Source organism: Lynx canadensis, chromosome A3 (genome assembly GCF_007474595.2).
Source record: "Lynx canadensis isolate LIC74 chromosome A3, mLynCan4.pri.v2, whole genome shotgun sequence".
Lineage (NCBI taxonomy): Eukaryota > Metazoa > Chordata > Mammalia > Carnivora > Felidae > Lynx > Lynx canadensis.
Window position 1 is genome coordinate 138,068,567 of NC_044305.1, and position 7,410 is coordinate 138,075,976.

Sequence of the window (7,410 nt, forward strand, 5' to 3'; positions counted from 1 at the left end):
AGCATTTTCCCCAAGAAATTAAACACTTTAAAAAATGTTTATTCATTTTTTTTTTGAGAGAGAGAGAGAGAGTGGGGGAGAGGCAGAAGGACAGGGAGAGAGAGACGAAATCCCAAGCAGGCTCTCACTGTCAGCACAGAGCCCGACGCGGGACTCCAGCTCAAGAACCGTGAGATCGTGACCTGAGCCAAAATCAAGAGTCAGAAGCTTTAACCAACTGAACCCCCCAGGTGCCCCCCAGAGTGACATTTTTAATGGTGGTATAATATTCAATCAAGTTATAGCCAAACAGTAATTGACTGCGATAATCCCCTGATTTTGGACATCGTCTTTGCCTCCAGAGAAAGAGTCCTTATTTGCAGTTTGGGGACACAAACAACGGCTCCTCCTCTCAGCCCCCAGGACCCCGACTTCTCCTCCACGACTCCCTTCCTGAGAATCGTTCTCCCAGAGGAGAGGGCTGTAAACAGGGTAAGAGCCCGGACTGGAGATGACGTTTGACTGGATTTTCTATCATCTGCCATTGACCGCAGGGCTTTTTAGGACCTGAGAGTCCGGGCAGGGGACAGTCAGGAGAGCAGGTCTGGAAGAAAGTGGGTCGAAGGTAAAGTGGCTTTCTGTTTGCGTCGGAGAATGCGCCTGCTCCAGTGAGATGGTCCCGCCAGACAGCTTTGTGCTGAAACCTCTCTGTGCACTTTGTGTTCTCACCTTTGATCAAAGGACATGAATGTTTTAAAATCTCTTGATGAGCCCAACAGCGTTGCTTTTCAGAAGGCTGTAAAAATCATGGATCTTCCAGAACTTTCTAAAAGAGACTCGGGTAAAATTTGTTTCCATACATACTCCCCAGCATCGGGATCATCAAAGAGTCGGGAAGCTTGGAAGGCGGAACCATTCTCTGCAGGCAACGGGGAGCACAAAACAAAACTCACCTGCTTGGAGACACGTGTGCACAGGGGCCCTGGAACAAAGAAGAGCCTTGTGTAACCTGGGGTCTCTAGAAGCGTGGAGTCTGACCCGAGATTGTGGGATGAGCGGAAGCTTCGCGGGGCGGAGGGGACCACGCGGACAGATGTGAGGAGGCAAGATCTGGGTTTCCAGAAGATACCTCTAGTTCTGGGGGAAGCCTTGGCTTTCCTTTGGGTAAGGCTAGCGTCTTGGGATCTAGTGGACCTGAGACAAGTCTGCTGGGCTGTGCTACGCACGGGAGTCCCCCAGCTTGAGCACACGGTGACTGCGCGGCTCGCCAAAACCTCAGAGTGCTCTCCAGCATCTCCCACACGTGCACAGTCACAGTGGCCTGCTCTGTCCACCGTCCGTGTGGGAGGACTTCATCTGTAGTTGTAGGTGAGGAAGCCGAGAGCCAGAGGACGTCAGGCCAGACAGAAGCAGGGCTGAGACCCTGACCCTCTGCCCCCCTTTCTTTTTTTAAAAATTTTTTTAAAATTTGTTTTTGAGAGGGACAGACAGTGCAAATGGGGGAGGGGCAGAGAGAGAGGGAGACACGGAATCCGAAGCAGCTCCAGGCTCCGAGCTGTCAGCACAGAGCCCGATGCGGGGCTTGAACTCACGGACCTCGAGATTATGACCTGAGCTGAAGTCAGACGCTTAACCCACTGAGCCACCCAGGTGCCCCTTTTTAAGTGTTTTTAATGGTTTTTATTTATTTTTGAGAGAGAGAGAGAGAGTTCCTCTCTTTCTTCTTACACTGAGCCATGGTCTCCTGGCCACAGTCAGGGTCTGTAGTGGACCACATGTGTCAGGCCTCCCGAATTTTTTTGCAGTTTGCTCCTAAACAGTGAGGGAGACACAGAAATTGTTCCCCGTGTGGAAGATGAAGGCGTCCGGAGCTTTATCGATGCCCGCGTGGCGGAAATGGAACGTGCCAATAGGTAGTTACAGCGGTTTCAGCAACAGCACGGATTAGAAGGTTAAATAATCGAGATCGGCTTTTTCACGTGCAGGTGGGAAGTGCTGAGGGTGTCCGTGCACACCCGTGGCCTTCTGTTGTGGCGGCCGTGCCCCGGGGCCGCGGCGGGGCGCTACAGACGCACCGAGAGCCAGTGTCTGAGCCTCAGAGTCCCTGCCCGCCACCCCCTGTTCTCGGTCGTCACCTGGCGGCCTGCCCTAAAATGCCGATGCTGCAGGTTGAAATGGTCACCAAGCTCTTTGGAACGTCCGAGAGGACAATCTCGAGGAATCCGCCCTGTGACTGGAGGCCCGGGTGGAGCTTCATCTGGTCCAGTGTCCCGTGTCTGGGGCTGGTGTCCTAGGAGGGAACGGGGCTGGGGTGGGGGTGTGATTGCCGCCCATTCGGCCGGTGTGGGGACGTGGGGGCGTGCCACTGAGACCACCCCTGGGTTCTGGGGGACACGCTAGCATGTGGGGGGAGGAAGAGGGTCTGGCGGGAGGCAACGAGCCCCCACTGAGCGTCCGCTCTGAGCCAGGCACGGCCTCGATGCTTTCAGTCGCTAACCCTAACCCTAACCTATTTAGCTGAATTTATCCTAACTCCGGAGGGTGTGAACGTGCCGTGGCCCGGGCCGGTGACCCGGGGCCAGGGGGGCTGGCTTGCTCGGGCTGCACATGCGTCCAGCTGCGAGCGAGCCACCAAGCCCGGGCACTTCCTTTTCCTCACCGGCCTGGCCGCACTCCCAGGCCTCTGTCTACGGCCTGTCCACGACTCATCGTCCTCGGAGGCAGCACATGGCTGCAGGGTCTCGTCCCTTCAGACCCTCCTGTTGGGTGAGATTTTCCTCTCGGAGCTCAGTTACCTCCTTCTTTTTTGGCAAAACCTCCCGTTTGCAATTACCCATTCCTGCACCTGTTTTATTTTATTTTATTTTATTTTATTTATTTATTTATTTATTTATTTATTTTTAATGTTTATTTATTTTTGAAAGAGAGAAAGAGACAAGAGTGTGAACGGGGGAGAGGCAGAGAGAGCAAAAGATGCAGAATCCGAAGCAGGCTCCAGGCTCCGAGCTGTCAGCACAGAGCCTGACGCGGGGCTCGAACCCACAAACTGTGAGATCGTGACCTGAGCCGAAGTCGGGGACTTGACTGACTGAGCCACCCAGGCGCCCCTGTGTACTTATTTTAAATGACCTGCTTCCTAACATTCCTTATGTTCTAAAGGTTCCTTCCGTCTGTTGTCTACAACATGGCTTCAGTTCACATTTATTGCTACATCCTGTTACGTGTGAGGTGCTGGGAACGCAGTGAGGAAGCCCAGTTGCGGCCTTTGGGGCCACTCGGCGGGGAGGGCCACGCCTCACGGAGGTTGGGGGAACACGGACAGCGGGGAGATCGCCCTTTACGTAGAGGAGACGTGGGGTCCCGAAACCCACGTCCATCCGCCCTGTTCTGTGTCACCAGAGCATGTGACCGGGTGTGGAGAGAAGCCAGAAAGAGAAAAGCCTCGAATGCAGGCCACACGGCAGGACACGGGGAGCCACGGAGACTTGCTTGAGAAAGTGGCTGGGCCCGTGTTGGTCCACACACCGTGACGGTGAGCAGAGGTACGCCCGGCCTCGACCGTGCCCAGTGGCTGCTGGATGGAAGCAACATTGTTCCGGACCCGAGCACGAGCCTTCAGGGTCCTGCGGTTCTGCTTCCAGGGCGGCTGCGACACAAAGTCCCAGGACGGGTGGCTTAGGACAACAGGCATTTATTCTCTCACTCTTCTGGAGGCCAGAAGTCCAAGGTCAAGGTGCCAGCAGGGCCGCGCTCCCTCGCCCTGGGGGAAAGCGCCTCCCTGCCTCTTCCAGCCGCTGGTGGCCCCGGGGCCGTCCCGGGCTGGTGGCAGCGACACTGCGTCTCTGCCTGTGTCCTCCCACGGCCGTCTCCCCGACGTGTCTGTGTCTTCACGCGGCATTCTCCCTCCTGTGGGGACCGCAGTCACGGCGGATGGGGGCCACCTTGATGACCTCCCCTGAATATGAGCCCCTGCAAAGACCTTATTTCCCTGGAAGGTGACATTCCCAGGCCTTGGGGGTTGGGACTTTGACACCTACTCTGGGGGGAGGGGCAGGATTCAACCCATAACGGCTATTCTCCTGGTTCGCCCAGCCGCCCGCTGACCACAGACCTGCCGGCCGAGCCCCGGTGAGCTGCTGTAGTGGTGGGGATGCTCATTAGGCAGCGTCACTATGACCGTGGCCAGCTGATGCACATGTGTCAGGGGCGTCCCGCTCAGATCGGTGCTGTCCCTCTACCCTGTGTCCTCGCCAAGACTGGAAGATCCTCCTCTGTCCCCATGTTCATCCAGCGTCCCCTGCCCTGCCCTTCTCCTACCCAATCCTCCCCTCACGGAAGTCCTGTGAATGTTCCAGACCATGGCCCCTGCCCCACCGGGGCCCTGCAGCACTGCCTGCCTCTCCCTCCCGGTGAGGTTTCTGACCTGGGTGCCGGACTGTCCCTGACTCCCCCTCATTCTCACGTGGTTGTGCGAGTGGCCTGGCCACAGAGGGGCAGCGGTTCAGCCTTAGGGAGGGGCAGCCGTGCGGCGGGCAGGAGGGGGGCCCGAACCAGGACCTGGGACCTCTCTGTGAAGCCTGTGGTTTTCAGGGCCCAGGCTGAGGGCCACCCTTCCTCCCAGCTCCCCTCTGTCCCTCGTCTGCTCCTTCCCCGGCCACCTCCTGGGCCATCCACCCTTGTCCCCCTGCCCCGGATGACTCTCTACCTCGACTGCCTGGATCCCCCCTCAGTCCTCCTGGGGTACATCCCAGGATCTCTGTTGCAAGGCAGGGACGCGGTAGGCCAGAGAGCTCGGCTCCTGCGGCCTGGGGGAGACAGGACCTCTGTTCCGTCTACTGTGGGGGGTCAGGGAAGGCAGGGAGTGGAGGAAAGACATACACAGGACTGCATCTGAAAATGACTCTTGGTAACTTAGTGGGTCAGCAAAAGCTGAGAACAGTCGGGACGCTGCTCTCTATTGACCTGAGAGTCTGAGGGGTCCCCAAGTGAGCCGGCCATTGTCAAGGGGTCTGAGAACCCCTTCGGTGACCTGACGCACCCCATCCCCATAGCAGACCTGTTAGGTCATTACAGGTTTAAGATGAAAAAATGTCATTAGGAAAGAGGGTCAAGCATTCCCAGTGAGTTCACGTCACTCCTAGTAGAACAGGGGCCAGCTCATGGGGTATGATTTTAGCGGAGAAACCTGCCCCTTTAGAACATTCTTCCACCGTAGATAATGATGGCAACTTGCCCTCATAGAAATAAAGTCAGGATTAGTAAAGGCTTGGCTCTTTAAAATGCAGGTCCCCTGCGGGCATCACACAGTGGTTAGCAGCCTTTTAGGCTGCCCTGTGACAGGACGCCCTGGGGGCAGGCAGGGTGGGGGAGGGGAGTGGGGCACGGTCCCCATCCACAGCTACACGGATTTCAGAATTCTGTGCAGAAAGTCCGCGTCTCCAAATCCCCCTCCAAACAACAGGAGGCTGGCTATTGTGTCACAGAAATCCTGAAATAATGAACTCCTTTAGCCAGGAGCCCCTGAGCACCTGCTGGCCTTCAGCCTTGTGCCGACCTGACCTGCGAGCGGAGTGAGGAGGCCCCCACAGGTAGACCAGCAAGGCCCACACCACACAGGCAGCCAGGCAGCTGGGGCCACTGGGCCCTCTTCACACTCGGTGGGGAGGGGGCCGGCGTCCCGAAAAATCTCCAAGGGGAGAGGGCAGGCCTGTGCCTAACGCTGAGGAATGAACAGAATTTACTAGAAAGGGGGAAGGGCCCAGGCATCAGGAGTGGCCTGGGAAAATGTGCAGAGCCCTGACATGTAGATACAGTCAGAAAATCTTCGGGAGGCTTTTCTGTGGCAGGAGCAAGCTTTGCAAGGGGGGTGCAGCGACCAGCACTGGGCGGGGTCAGGCCCCAGACACTCCCATGTGCGGTAGACAAAGATTATGAGGACTCCCCCCCCAGAGACTGGACTCAGAGGAAACACCAGGTGTCTTGGGAATCTCAGACTTGCCGGTCAGCACCTGTTCTGAGAAGGAGACACCCCACTGGCTGGGTCACCTCCTGCATGATGACAGAGACTTCAGGGAGAGTCTGGAGGACTCTGATAGGGGTGTGGAAGTGTTACAGGAGCGCGCAGGGGTGCTGGGGAGAGTCTGAAGGACTCCAGTAGGGGTGTGAGGTGTTATAGGAGGGTGCAGAGGTGCTGGGGAGAGTCTGAGGGACTGTGGTAGGGGTGTAAGGTGTTACAGGAGAGCACAGAGGTGCTAGGGAGAGTCTGGGGACCCTGGTAGGGGTGTGGAGGTGTTACGGGAGAGCGCAGGAGTGCTGAGTAGAGCCTGGGGGACCCTGGTAGGGGTGTGGAGATATTACAGGAGAGCACAGGGGCGCTGGGGAGATTCTGGGGACCTCTAGTAGGAGTGTGGAGGTGTTACTGGAGAGCACAGGGGTGCTGGGGAGAGCCTGGTAGGGGTGTGGAGATATTACAGGAGAGCACAGGGGTGCTGGGGAGAGCCTCGGGTACCCTGGTAGGGATGTAAAGGTGTTACAGGAGAGCGCAGGGGTGCTGGGGAGAGTCTGGGGACCTTTGGTAGGGGTGTGGCAGTGTTACAGGAGAGCACAGGGGTGCTGAGGAGAGCCTGGGGTACCCTGGTAGGGGTGTGAGGTGTTACAGGAGAGCTCAGGGGTGCTGGGGAGAGTCTGGAGGACCCTGGTAGGGGTGGAGGTTACAGGAGAGTGCAGGGGTGCTGGGGAGAGTCTGAGGGACTGTGGTAGGGGTGTAAGATGTTACAGGAGAGCACAGAGGTGCTGGGGAGAGTCTGGGGACCCTGGTAGGGGTGTGCAGGTGTTACAGGAGAGCGCAGGAATGCTGAGTAGAGCCTGGGGGATCCTGGTAGGGGTGTGGAGGTGTCAGAGGAACTTAGCAGGTCTCAGGCTGCTGGCTCAAGGTCACCTGCATGTGGGCCCCCTCCTGTGACAGGAGAGGCCGGCCAAGGGGCTCCTTGCCTTCCAGCTCTGATAGGCAAGACCGCTAGTCCCACTTTACTTAAGGTGCCCTGTGGGACACTGAGACGTGTTGGCACAGCATCTCTAGCAGGGGAGTAGGAGGAACAATCGTGTCAGGGATTATTGACAAGGACCTGAGGTCTCAGGAGGCCGGAGGCATGGGAGCAGGTGTGCACACGGGCCTGTGAGGACCTTGCAGGACGGGGTCCCTGCACTCGCCTCCGCGGTCGCAGGTAGGAGGGGAGCTGCCGGGGGCACTGGCACCGGGTCTAGTCTTAGTGCCTGGGACGGGTTCCCTCCCCGTAACCAGGGAGCGCCCCTCACCACTCTGCAGGCAGGGGGAGGGCAGGGCTGCGGGGTGGGTACAGACACTGTGTTCAGGCCAGAGCCCCGATGCTCTGGGGGGCGTGGGCCACGTGTGAGTGTGTGGTGACACGGGGC